This window comes from Eptatretus burgeri, chromosome 16, assembly GCF_056783735.1.
Source record: "Eptatretus burgeri isolate ZD-2024b chromosome 16, Ebu_testis_v1, whole genome shotgun sequence".
Classification (NCBI taxonomy): domain Eukaryota; kingdom Metazoa; phylum Chordata; class Myxini; order Myxiniformes; family Myxinidae; genus Eptatretus; species Eptatretus burgeri.
In genome coordinates, this window is record NC_140976.1 from 60,287,929 (window position 1) to 60,302,744 (window position 14,816).

Below are 14,816 nucleotides of genomic sequence, written 5' to 3' on the forward strand. Positions count from 1 at the left end.
GACGGTAGCAACAATTTCATCGCCATAACTTGTGCAGTGTTTTTGGCTGACGCTGCTTTCCCTAATGTCGGCTTAAATAGTGACTCTGTTTTGCCAGAAATGTCTTCTGGTGAGAGATCAAGGAAACTTGTTTGGATGGTTTGCAATTGACTGCCATTTTCAGCTGTTTGCTTGTAAGTCTTTAAAAACATAATATGTGATGAAGTTTTCATAGTTTAGCACAATTTATCAAATTGCAAAAATCAATGTCATGAGAAGACATGAAAAAGCAGTCAATTCCACTGTGCTGAGCACACTTGAGATGTTCTTATACAACTAGGTAGGATGTATTGGAGCTGTGTATGACATTGTTTGGTGACAATGGAGAAGTAAACACTATTTTGTCCTTTTTTGGACGAGGGAAATGGCAGCGGTGGCAGCAGGCTTTGCGAGAAATACGACAGGAAGGCAGCGTTTACACAACCGTGGCCGGAAATTCTCGATGACTGTTCATACTGCATGATGTAATCCTGTTTGAGAAGTGAAAAGAATCAATGAAATGAAATGCACAGGTTTCGTTCGTGAAACCCACAAGAGTGACAAAATTAATCTAGTATGCCAGTTAATTATCTCGAGAAAAAGAAAAACGAATCGGTTGGATATGACGAAGTCGAATGAAGTTTTCAAACTTGTGAAATTATGGGAAATCTGACGAGTGAAGTGTCTGGAAGACGGTGGAGAAGTATCCAATGAAGATACGTCTCAGAATGAGACCTATTGCTCACGTTGAGAGCAGTAATGATGGTAGGGGAGTGGTTCATCACATATGGAATTCACCTGACAGAAGAGCCAGATTTAAGTTGTTCACTGGAGGTGTTTATAAAATTGTGGAGTCGAGGAGAGAATACTTTTTTGTTTGAAATTATTTGGAAATTCGAGTTTAATTCCATCTCTCGCATGATCAGGATGAGCTTGTGAATTTGGTCTACTGATTGAATAGTTATCGGGGCGATAGTTTGCTGCTAATGCGGTGAACCCTTGGATTAGAGCGACGATATAGGATTTGAATGGGATACCAATGCATGATTGCTTGTTCTTTTTATGAAAGTTAACGGTGTAGTCCTATCTCATTAACCATCCATACACACAATCTTTTGCACCCATTTATGTGTAATGTTCCATCCCTACCCCCATTTACTCAACCTAAACTAGCCTGGTATTGTGCCTTCTCTTTCAAGTCTATCTCTCCTACCAATTCTTCATACTTGCAGGTTACTGTATATCAGGCGTCGGCAACCTAAACCAGGCCGTGGGCCACTGGGCCACGTTCGGGCCACCTTGCGGGCCGCACCCCCCTCCCAACCCAAAAAAAAATAACAAACACACCTAAAATCAATGATAATAAATGTAATTGTAAATTGAACCTTAAGACCTTCAGCCATCTGAAACAAAAACGAAAAAATATTTAAGACAAAGTTAAGTGGACTTGAAGCGAAAATAATTTATTGTGATGCACAGAGACTGTGATATATGTGGAAGAATCATATGTCCACATATGTTAAATTTGCCGTCGGTTCAAAAAAATGTTTCACGGGCCGCACCTAATGGAAATCCGGACAAGGCGCCGCGGGCCACACGGGAGGAGCTCGTGGGCCGCATTTGGCCCGCGGGCCACAGGTTGCCGACCTTGGCTGTATATCTATCTTCCCCTCATCTCTCTCCTCATTTCCTGTTTGTTTGTTGATTTTTCCATAGCTTAATCTGTTGAACCGTTTCCTCACTGCCCCACTATCAGTACTTTTCCTTTATACCCTCCGTCACCTCACTCTTCCATGATTCTCAATGTTGTACAGAGAAATAATAACAACATGAGGTCACTGATGTGCATGAACGAGTCCGAGCTGACGGGACACTCCACAATGTGGTATTCTGCCTGAACAGTTCCTATTAGGCATCCCATAATAATCCCTACCCCATTTAGAATCCCGTGCGGACATTGGAAGCTTGCTAATAATCAAAATAGTGTGTCAGTATTCACACTTGTTTCCGAATAATACTTTAAACATAATGCCTCATATTTATCGCAATTCCTTTCCTTCCTCAATATGCTCCCCCTCAATCCCTTCACTTACCTGAAATGACCTTACCCCAGACTGTGCTGGAGATAAGGCCCAATGTCTCAACACGGTGTTTGCCTCCAAATCTCATTTACCTAACCCATCCTGCTCTTTGCCAACCTTACCGCTTCGTAACCACTACCTTCTTGACTCTGTGTCTTTCACACCAGAGAAGGTAGAGAAAGTTATTTTGAGCATTGACTCTGCTTTGGCCATGAGTCCAGAAGGCCTCAATGCCCATGTTCTCTAATCCTGCTCCATTGCTCTTGCTTTACTCTTGGCTGCTCTCTTCAGGCTGTCAACTCCCAACTGCCTGGAAGCCAGCTAACATCACGACCATTCACATGAAGGGTCAATAATAGGTCCTCTAAAATGCAGGTCATTAAGTTTGCTTTCAATTACAAGTAAAGTCATGGAATACATTATTGCTGCAAACATCAATTCTTTTCTCAGAGTCTGATATCTGATCATCAGTTTGGATTATGTCCTCATGAATCAACTATCGGCATTCTGCAACTTCTCTTAGCAATGAATGGAGCTCCTAAATCTTAAACGAAAGTTCAGGATCATCTACCGAAGCATACCTTGGGTATTCAACAGTCTGGCATCCTGTTCTCTTTGCCAAGCTCTCCTGTATCACGCAAGGCCACCTTCATACATGGCTTTCTGACTTCCTCCACTGTAACCCTCTCCTCTCTTCTCCAGTGGAGATTGGTGTGATTCAAGGCAGTGTCTTGATCCCAGTCTTGTTCCTCGTCTACATATGTGGCATCTCTGATGGTATGGACAACCCTCTCCTCCTTTGTGACGATGACTCCACATTAGTCATGTAGTACCCCATCGCAGACAGCAGTTGCATCACTCTCTCCTGACCTGGAATTGATTACCTGCTGGTTTGAGAAATGTCTTGCAATCCTGGAAAATCTCAGTCTCACCCTGCCAGTTAGGGCTATGATTCGGTAGCAAAAACTCGGTTCGGATCCGGCTCAGTCATTTTGGCCAAAAATTTGCGAGGTCCCGGTTCGACTCGGAACTGGGATAAGTTTGCATTGCATCAAGCGTATGTAAATCAATCTCGTGGGTGAAAGATGGCCTCAATCTAAGCTGTCGTGCCTGATTATGGTAACTTTCCCTGCATAAATTATCTGATATTACAATTGTTTGTACTCCTTTTCTCTCCCCTACTCATTTCAATGCAAATGTTATATTCACTGGGTCTGGCCGGCGAAGAACCTCTGCTCGAATTCCATCTTGGATTCGGATCCTGCCGAGGCAAGGTGTCCAGTGTGCTGCCCGATTGGCCACAGGGCATTCCAATTGAACCTGGTGTATGCGAAGAAGGGCCCTTGATCCGGATCGAAGCATCACGGCCGTTTGACCGACATGACCACTGTTACATTAATAAAGTGTCTTCGGTGTTACAATGGAATACTAGCTGCTGTATCCTTTAGGCTGGTGCCCCAGCATCATCATGTCTCTTGTGGATTCTGTAGAACATAAAACATTTAGGTAGTAGGTTGTAGACAACAACTGCTCAGTGTAGTACTACCGTTCGGACTTAGGAGCATTACAATGGTGCCCAGAACCATCTTGCACTCTCCGTGTCAGGATTGCTCATCTTACTTTCTGTCTCACGCAAACTATAACTACTGGGCTAGCTTTATTCTCTCTTTCTTGCAAACAAACATCATGCACTTATCATCATTCACTTTTCTTACTCATTTTCACTCCATACCTTCACATTCTCTCTTTTATTTCTCTATCTTCGTATTTTCTCAGAAACCTCCAATTAAATATGGTATAGTCCGAAAAATTAATGCCCCCTAGTTCATGGCATTATGGGCTGCAAATAATCTCTGGTGACCTACCTGTCTCTGCTGCCAATGAGAAGGGGGCGGGGGGGGGGGGCTTTGAACGAGTCTGCATTTATTCCAACATCACCATGCCTGTTGTCCGCCTTGTGGACCTTGGATCTCCAAACTTTCATGTCATCTTGCTTAAGATTTGGCAACCAACCATCACAGTGTTTCTCTGTTTCACTTACTGCTCTCCTAACTCGACAAACTTTATAACTTTCTTTGACTATCTTAATTCCTGCCATGAGGCCATGACATCCGAACACCCTCAAGCTAAATTCCTCTGTTTAGGAGACTTCAATGTCCACCACAGGAAGTGGTTGAAATCTTCCCACATGGATATTGGGGCAGTTGAAGCTCTTACATTTTCCATTTTCAATGATTTTGGAACAAATTATCATCAATCCTACCTTTCTTCCAGATCGTCATGAACACTCTTCCAATACTTTGGATTTGTTCTTCACTTTCATTCCATTGTGTTACAGCAACACAATTTCAAGTCCAATCAATTCTTCTGACCACAATCTTGTAAACATCTTTTTACTTACCACCACTCCTCCTCCGACTGCTCTGACTAAATGCCAGTATTAGCATTTCAAATAGTGTTGACTGGGCTGGTTTATGAAACTTATTTTTTGACATTCCTTGGGAAGACTACTGCCTCTCCTCGGGCGATGCCTCCATCTCTGCTGAACGTATAGCTGAGGTTATTGTTGCAGGAATGGAGGCTTATATCCCCTTCTCTTTCAAGTCTATCTCTCCGACCAATTCTTGGTTCAATAATTCCTGCTATGGTCCCATTCGTGCAAGGGACGCGGCATATCGGACATGGAAAAACTCTTCTTCCTCCGACTCACATTCAGCTTTCATCTCTGCCAGAAAATCATTGCAAACATGTTATTCATGAGACGACGCATTCCTTTATCCAAAAGAAATGTGACAACCTTTCATCTTCTTCCACTAATAGATCTTTCTGGTCCTTAGCTAAAACGTATCTCCAACAACGTCTGTCACTCTACCTTTCCTTCACTTTTCCGTTCCGATGATACTCTCGCTGTCTCTCCGACCGATAAAGCAACTCTTTTTGGTTCTCTTTTCTCCTCTAACTCCGCACTGGATGACTCCATCATTCCATCACCCCCCGATACACCCCTTACCAATCCTATGTCCCTCCCAATAATCTCTTTTCATGCAGTCAAAAAAATACTCCTCTCTCTCTCTCTCTCTCTCTCTGGACACAAGCAAGACGTATGGACAAGATGGCATTCCTCATGTTGTGAAGGAATGTGCTTCAGAACTTGCACCCATGTTTGCTCATTTGTTTCGTTTTTGTTTAAAACCCCAAACTTTTCCTCTTACCTGGAAATAAACTGTAGTACAGCCTATTTTAAAGAATGGGGATCGTTCAAACCCTTATATACTGTAACTACCATCCAATTGCTCTGACTTCTACTATTTCCAAAGTCTTTGAATGTCTTCTCAATTCCCATTTCCTCAAGCATCTTGAATCTCACAGTCTTCTATCTGACCATCAATATGGTTTTCCCAAGGCAAGATCTACAGGTGATGTCCATTCTTACATTACAAATATCTGGGCTTCTTCTCTGAGAGATTTTGGGAATCCTTTGTTGTAGGCCTTTATATCTCAAAAGCCTTTGATAGAGTTTGGCATCATGGTCTCGGGTCCGATAGCCAAGCTTCCCTCTTTCGGCTTTCCTCCTTCACTCTGCTCTCTCATATCGAGCTTTCTCTCCAACCGCTCTATCTCCGTAATTGTTGATGGTTCAACATCTCCATCCTTCCTTATCAACAGCAGTGTCCCTCAGGGTTTTGTCCTGTCTCCAACACTCTTCCCTCTTTTTATCAATGACCTTCTTTCTTCTACAAATATACAAATATTTTTACAACTATCCACAAACTCGTATGTTGATGACTCAACATTACATTCCTCCATGTATTTTTTTTGAACATCTGCTCAATCTTCACTCACCCAATCGACATCTCGTTTCAGCACAACCACCTCTAAGTTCGGATTTGGACAAGATCTCTCAGTGGGGCAAATGTAATCAAGTTAAGTTTAATGCTTCTTGTAATGTATCAGGCAGGGGAAGCAGTTTTAGCGCACCATCAGTCTTTTATTGTGCTCCACACAGAGAATCCTCAGAACCATCAGTGAGCCCAGCTTCGTCATGCCCATCTATGTTCCCGCCTCCTGATGACCGCGCTTCCAATTGATCTGATACATGAATACATAACATGTCCCCCCTCCCATTAAGTGTGAAAATGCATTATAGATGAACACAAGAGAAATGAAGACACTAGTAAATAATACAATGATCATGAATATTTGAGTAGTGGCTACAAATCAAGGCAGCTAGGCGCCTTTGGAACTCTGTATTATCGTCGGGGTACAAAGCCGACAGACGGCCCCGCTGTTGGTGCTGCAACAGCATTATTGGGGTCAGCCTCAGGGAGTGGTGCAGTACCATCTGCAGCACCAATGTCGCTCTTCACAGGTTCAGGAAGTGGCGAGACATCATTTGTGAAGATGACAGGATCACAAGACCGATACCGGACATGATCAAGGTGCTTCCGGACGACTCGATTGTCCTCGAGTTTGATCCTGTAGGACAATGGTCCCTCGTTTTTGTGAACCCTCCCTGGTAGCCAAGCTTTTCCGCGACCAAAGTTTTTTCACAAACACCAGGTCCCTGATGTTTATAGAGCACTGTGCAGCATGTTTGTCATGATGAAGTGTCTGTTTCCACTGATTTTGATGCACGACCGACGCCACATCTGGTCTTCGACAATCCAGTCTTGTACGCAAACGTCGTTTCATCAGCAGCTCAGCTGGTGTCACCCCCGTTGTAGTGTGGGGAGTGATGCAGTGAGCAAAAAGCAAACATGATAGTCTGGTCTGAATGTTTCCGCCGTGTATGTGATTTTGACCATACTTGACGAAACTCACGGAGCGTTCGGAGAGTCCATTTCAAGCTTGATGGTGTGGGCTCACAAACTTGTGAATTATACCATTCAACGGGTGAATTCAGTGAATTCAGAGCTTGAGAAACAGGTTCCATTGTCAGTGACTATCAAGCGTGGCAAACCATGAGTGGCAAAGCACTGGCGTAGCCTCTCTATCGTCACGTGTCAGGTTGCTGTATGTGTTACAAAGGCATCGATCCATTTCGTGTGAGCATCCGTAACAATAAGAATCATACGGCCTTCGATGGGTCCAGCATAGTCAAGGTGAATCCTCTACCATAGTTCAGTGGGCTATTCCCAGGGATGCAGCGGTGCCTCTGCAGGGGCGTTTTGACTGCTTTAGCATGGATAACAATGTTTCACACACTGTTCAATGTCATAGTCAAGGTGAGGCCACCAGACATCGTTCCATGCCAGAGATTTCATTCTTGCAATGCCTGGATGACAATCTTGAAGTTAATACAAAATCTTTGTGCGCAAGTTTGGGGGAATGACCACTCGACATCCCCCAGAGCAAGCAGCCATTCGCGACACTTAGTTCATTCTGCCTGGCCTTGTATGAATACAATTCAGGGTCAGCATCACATGGAAAGCCCCACCCATGCCCAGTAGCATGAATGACCTTGGAAACAAGTGTGTCACGCCTGGTGTAGGTCTGTATCTGGTTGGCATCAATTGGGTTGTCATTCAAAAATTACATCAGAGATATCACGCTGCCAAGTGCAGTGGGGGTTAAACACTGTGCGGCAACTCATGGCGTCTACATTTTTGTATTGTGGAGCCAGGTCTGTACGTAATGTCATTATCATAAGCCGAGAGCGAAAGTGACCAGCGCATGATCCGAGGAGGTAAGACCTCTGCGGTAGCTTTTTTTGGACCAAACAAACTAATCATTGGTTTGTGGTCCATGTAAATCGTGAAATGTCTACCGAAGACGTACTGATGAAATTTCTTAATTTCCTTCTTTGTCCAGATGCCTGTAGTTCTTCTCAGCCGGGGACAGTGTAAGAGATGCGAATGTGATTGGTCTCTGTGTGCAATCTGGCATGAAGTGTGACAAAACAGCACCAACCCCGTACTGACTCACGTCACATGACAGGACCATGTCTTTGGCTGGGTCGTAGTGAACTAGCACATTTGAAGACTGTGGCATGTCTTTTGACTTCTGGAAGGCTGATCACTCTGGAATGTCCCATTTCCAGCTGATGCCTTTTTTAACAGGCAATACAGTAGGTCAAGCATGGTAGCAATGCTAGGGATGTACCTGCTGTCATATTGCAGCATGCCAATGTAAGCCTTGAGTTCAGAAATGTTGGTTGGAGCTGGGGCGTCTTTGATTGCTCTGATCTTCTCTTCAGTGGGATGTAAGCCTTCAGCATCGATACGATGGCCCAAATAGGTCACAGACGGAACCGTGAACTCGCACTTGTCTCTCCACAGGCGTAGTCCAGAGTCGGAGATAATGTGTAGCACACGTTCGAGGTTGTCAAGATGGTGAAGCTCTGAGCAGCCAGTGACGAGGATGTCATCTTGGTAAACAACAACATGTGGTTCAGCAGCGAACAGGCTATCCATACAACGTTGGTAGATTCCTGGGGCCGATTTGACACCAAAACTCAGGCGGTTGTATCTGTAGAGCCCCTGATGCATGTTGATGGTGAGATATTCTTTGGAATCCTCATCCAGAACGACTTGTAGGTAGGCCGATCTCATGTCGAGCTTGGTGAAGGACTGTCCTCCACTCAGTTTTGTGGATAAGTCATTGATCCTTGGTATTGGATATTTGTCCAAGGTGGAACATTTGTTGATCGACATTTTGTAAACCACACAAAGTCGTTTCAATTTGTCTGCCTTCAAGACAGGAATAACTGGAGCAGCCCAATTTGAGTACTGAACTGACTCAATGATACGTAACTTTTCCAGTCTGGCTAATTCTGCATCAGCCTTCTCTTGCAAGGCGTGCTTTGCAGAAAATTGGCTTCACATCTTTCTCAACATTAAGCTTGGCAGTGAAGCCCTTCAATGTACCGAGTCCTTGAAGACGTCCGGGTATCTCGCGAGGAGGTGCTGTAGAACGGTTGGTGGCTTGGAAGCCTGCAGTCGATGGATGTGCTCCCAATTGAGTTGACAACATCGAGCCGGTTTCGTCCGAGAAGTGTGCGTCCATCCCCGGGGATGACCAAGAGTTGTAATTGTTGAGTGTTGTTGCCGTAGATTACTTGACATCACACGACCCGCGGGCTTGTATTGACTCACCGGTATATGTAGTGAGTCGGATCGGGGACCAACAGAGGCTGGGTTGTTCAGAATTCCCACACAAGTTACGAAAAGCTGCTTCATTCATAAGTGAGACGGCAGCACCCGTATCTACCTCCATTTCCACGGTCCGTCCATCTATATCTACGAAAATCAATGTAGGAGTAGACTGTCTGCCAGACTTTGTGTGGAAAAAGTCATACGACTTAACACTGTGGCTGTTAGGGCTGTCTCCATCAGTCATGTCTTTCTGGTTATGCTCCGAGTCAAGGAGGTGTGTTATGCATTCCTCTCTCCTTGCCCTCCGTTTTCGAGACAAGCACGCAGAGGCGATACGAACCACCTTGTGGCAGTAGTTGAAGGGCGGAATTCTTGAAACGGCACGTAGTGGGAGAATGCTCACCGTTGCAGCGGAAACAGCATTTACCTGCACCAGCCACCAAGCAGTTTCCAGGCGTTTTGGCGTCAGATTTTCTGGTCAGATGTTGTTCCACACAATTGACAGATGACAGGTCAGCTCCAGGCTGGCAAGCGATCGAGCGAGCAATATCTGCAGCATTTTTGTCTGTGCACTCCATTGCGATAGCGATGCCCTTAGCACTGGAAAATATCAGAGTCCGTTCAGCAAGTCGGCGCCGGCGAATTCGATCTTGTTCCACCCACACTACGAGCAAGTCCCTCAGCATGTCGTCAAATGTAGTACCAAACTGGCAATGCTGGGAAAGGTGTTTCAGGTGAGCTGTGAATACCGAAATGGACTGTGTCGAGGTTTGGCGACACATGTAAAAATTGAATCAACTCACAATGACTGAAGGTGTGGGTTCGCAGTGCTCCTTTATCGCTACCACAAGCTCGGCGTGTGTTAAATCCATCGTGGTCCTGGGGGCATGGTGAGATTGTTCAGAATAGTAAATGTCTCGCTGCCGCATACCGACATCAGGAATGCTTTCGCATGGGTTGAACTTGTCAATACGACCATGGGACATGGTGATCAAGTAGTGTCTGCATGGAAATAATGAGTTAGTCGGCCAACAGCTAACTGCAATAGCTCAGCTTACTTTCCATACGCTCACCAGCATCCAATCTTCATCGCCATGTAATGTATCAGGCAGGGAAAGTAGTTAGTTTTTGCACCATCAGTCTTTCATTGTGCTCCACACACAGAAACCTCAGAACCATCAGTGAGCCCAGCTTCATCATGGCCAGGTATGTTCCCACCTCCCGATGAGCGCGCTTCCGATTGATCTGATACATGAATACATGACACTTCTGAAACTAAATTTCTTCCCATCTCTCTCTCCAAAACTCCTCTCAGCTCCCCAATCTCCTTTGAAAGCTCCACAATTACACCATGTGATACAATAAACCTACTAGGTGTTACACTTACATAAAATTTATCCTGGAATCCACACATTACTTGAATAGCTCAGTCTACCTCAAGGAAACTAGGAGTCCTGTTCAGATGTCAAAGATTCTTCGACGATATAAAAGATTGCTTCGTCCTTGTATGGAGTACTTCTCTCACATCTGGGGAGGTTCTAGCTCCAGATATTTACTGGATAGAATTGAATCCAAAGTAATCCGACTTATCAACTCTTCCAATCCAACCTAATCCATTTGGTCCACATACTCTGTGCAGAGCGTCAGTGCTGCCAAAGCAGTCTCCTAGACTATTGGGCACAATCCTGGACGGGTCACCACTCCAACACACGATACCCATATGGCTCAATCATCCCAGCAAGCTGGTACTCATTTTGCCGACCTCGGAAGGATGACACGCTGAGTCAACTCCACCTGGTATTAATTCAACAGCCAAGCGGGATTTGAACTCAGGACCCTAAGGATCCCAAGCCCGCCACCCTAACCATTAAGGCAACACCAGGCAATACACTCTTCCAAACTTATCTCAAAACTCGACCTGCTCGAATTACAATGCTGCTTGTGTATTTCCACCATAAGCGAGACTACAAATGGCAACTCAAGGGTGGGCGTTATGATGTTTGTTTCTTCCCCTTCACTGCCAAACTCTGAAACTCTTTACGTTCTCATGCCTTTCCAAACACTTATGACCTTCCCTTCTTAAAAAAGCAGATTTTTTTTGACTTCCTCAAAAACTCTAAGAGTGTTCTCTCTTTCTTCACTTTTTTATCGATGCAGTTCTTTCATTTAAGATCTGGCCTCGATGAGGACTCATATACCGTGGCTGGAGCCCTCAACATCTGAAAATAAATAAATAAATAAAGCTCTCAATGTTATTAGCATCTCCCACGATGAGACCGAAGCACAATGTTTGTTGGTCCCACATTGCTGTTCGTTTGATGGTTTGTCGTTTTTGTTTCAACCTCTCCTCTGGTCTGACTTTGCTCTTTCAGTCCTCCAACATACCCCAGCTCATACAGGATGTGCACGTTCTTCCAGCCTCCCTCTCCTTGTTGGACTCTCAAAATCCCCCCAGGCTTACCACCAACCTTCACTCTGTTCCTCTATTTTCCCATTTGTGGAACTGCCTTCCAGACAAAGTTTAATTGCACTCTTCCCTCTAAGCTAACGTTTCAAGCAGGTAGTACACAACCATCACACGTCATCTCCTATCCCTATCCCACAATATTTTCAATCTCAATTTACCTGATTTAAACCAACCCTCTTACTTGCATGTTACTTCCTATGTTTTCTCTCCCTCTCTGTCTCTGTCTCTCTCTCTCTCTCTCTCTCTCTCTCTCTCTCTCTCTCTCTCTCTCTCTCTCTCTCTCTCTCTCTCTCTCTCTCTCTCTCTCTCTCTCTCTCTCTCTCTCCCCCCCCCTCTCCCTGTACATTCATTCTCTTGCTTATCTCAAACTGTTTGTCTCACTCTCAGTATGTTGCCTATTTACCTTCCATAAACTCACTCTTCCATTGGCTTAGAATACTTCGATCCTGCATAAAACAATAAAATAAAACACTAAAGAGTTCATAGAACACCTTACCCCGCACAGTCTTGAGACACAAGGACATGGGCGGCGTTTACAAGTGCCCAATTTGATTGGTCGTGATGACTTAAAATTCCGTAATGTTTTGTCCGAGTTCTGCAAAATGGAAGGGTTTTGAAAGTGCCAAAAAGGCGATTGATGTTCTGTAGTGTTCAAGTATATACTTCAATTGAAAGCAAAATAAAATTTTAAAGGTTGTAGGAAAAAAAACTTTTTAAAGAAGTTTACCGCCATTGTTGTGGTGTGTTTTACATCACCTTATTTAACACGTTACATTCGGTCTTTGTGCTGGATATTTGTGTCCTTCATGACGTCCCAAAAGTAAATTTCCTGTTGGGAATGATTTTCAATTTTGTTTGATTGCCAGACAGGCAGGCAGAGGAAAATAATTATCTCACTCCTCTCTGCGCATGTATGATCAGGACCAATTCAGAGGCAAAGTACTGCTAAACTGCAGGTTCGTTATCCGATTCATGTTTCAAAATATAACATTCGATTGAAATTAAGTTGTTCCTCGATCGTAAACTGACATTTGTAGACGGACAGACAGACGGACAAAGAAAGTGAACCAATTGTTTAACCCCGCTTTTCACTTCGCATGCCCGGGTAAAAATAATGGATGAAATGGAACGGCGCTTTGTTTGAAAGTGAATGTGATCATCAGATGTCCCTGTCCGTAGGGATCCCTTAGCTTGAGAGAGAACGGTTAATGAATGCAGTACATTGTGTAAAAAGTGACCTCCTAATTCCCCCCTCCCTGCAACCCTACTGACTTGGCCTTCCATCCAGCCCATCAGAGGACAGCTGTTTGGATGCGACTCACTGATCTTGTTGGCTATTTTGAAAGGTGTTGTAATTTTTACTTGTCACCCTGTGCTGTTATTTCAGGGTTTGGCATAGACTTGCCTCGGCGTGGTTTATTTTGAGGTTTGCTTCCGCCACAATTTATAACTTTATCTTGTAACAGAAACAGAAAATAAACTTCCATCGGCAGATTTAAGGACCAGCCAGCACTGATGTTTTCCTTGTAAATAAGGTCTTCGCAAGCTATCTTTGAGGTTCCTTGAGGGTGCTCTTGGTGGACCAATGTTGTATATACAGTATTTGGTGGAATCTGCACTTTAAATGCCTTCATTTTATGGTTGAAAAACAATATGTGCAGCAGTTTGGGTTCAATGGGCTTTCTCAGTTGGTAGACAAATGACACAGGAGTGTGTGTTGGTCATGCCTGTCTGACTGCGTGACGCCGTCCAGTTAAAGTAAAACCACGTGTGTTAAGGTCGCACAGAGCTGCACTTTGTGGTTGTTGCTGCCTTTACAAGAACGCTATCCCTGTATTAAAGTACCAAATGGTGTGAAATTTCAGCAACTTAAACCAAAGAGGTCATTTTTCTCTCTTTTCTTACTTGTCTTTGGATATTAAAAGAATGACACCTTCTTCATGATTATTGAAGAAATGGATTGTAAGTTGCAAGTTATGACTCGATTAAAATTGAATGGAATCGTTTCATCCCCTCCCTTGCACAGAGTAGTTCCATTCCAAATTGGCACCAAATTTGGATTTGTACGTTTGTACTCATGACCATAAGTGGTCCATTTGCTATAATGAAAATGAGATTTAATGTGACTTGGAGTTTTAAAATGTAAAAGATAATAACAATTTGGAGACCGACCAGAACTTAAAAGATGTATATTAAATAATGTATAGAAAATGGCTCGAAAAACACTTCATGTTGCTTAGTCCATAGCAACAAGAAAACGAGAAGAAGAAACAATGATGAATGAAATGTACGATCAAGTGTGTAATACTGGATGTTGTGACTCACAACCACGAGCTTCAGAAACCACAGCCAGTCAAGCGCCCACACTGCAGATCGAATACAAATGTAAGTTTGCAAAGGGCAGAGTGAGATTGTCAGGCAAGATGCTGACCTGAGGTTAACATTGACTTTGCTTCTTTTTGGTTTTCTTTACAATGATCTCTGGCTGCTGGAGGAACTTATAACCAGTAGAACAAAATGTTGATAGACATTGGTCTGGGGAACAATCAAAATAAAAATAAACCAATGTCACCCGCAGGGTGACCCGTATCTTGCCAAAAGGTGACCATGTGTGACTTCTTTAAGGTCACACTGAGGTGAACAGAGCTGCTATCCACCAGGAGCGACTCCTTGAGGAATATCTGCCTACGAGAGATTCCGATGAGAATCGTTCGACAGAGTAACCATTAAAAATATGCTTTTGCCTCATAACGTCACCAAATGACATCATAATGTCTCAAGCTTGACAGATCTAGAAAGCACTCATCGAGGTGTTCAATTTGAGGTACTACACGATATGGTTCCTAAAACTTGAAAATTTGACCTTGGGGTCAAATATGTTTGACCTTAGGCGCTTACCATGAAGGTCAAGGCCAATCGCCACCAAAAATTAATCAGCTGAGCGCCAGACCATGAACTATATTCCCATGAAGTTTGAAGACGATCCGATCAAAATTACTCAAAAAATAAGGGTTTCGTCGACTCCCTGATTTGCGACAAAGTGACCTTGACCTTTGACCTTGACCTTTGACCTTGACCTTCAAAATTTTGTGCACTGAAAGGGACCTCTATAGGCCTCTGATATGCGAAGTTACAAAATTTTCCAATGATAACTGT

The 14,816-nt window shown here is 43.9% G+C and overlaps 1 protein-coding gene across 6 annotated transcripts in view; it reads left to right on the forward strand.

The window, feature by feature from the left end:
* The window catches only part of LOC147011158 (paxillin-like), a 91,899-nt gene that overhangs the window by 15,963 nt on the left and 61,120 nt on the right, over positions 1-14,816 (forward strand). The gene's annotated exons all lie outside the window — the stretch shown is intronic.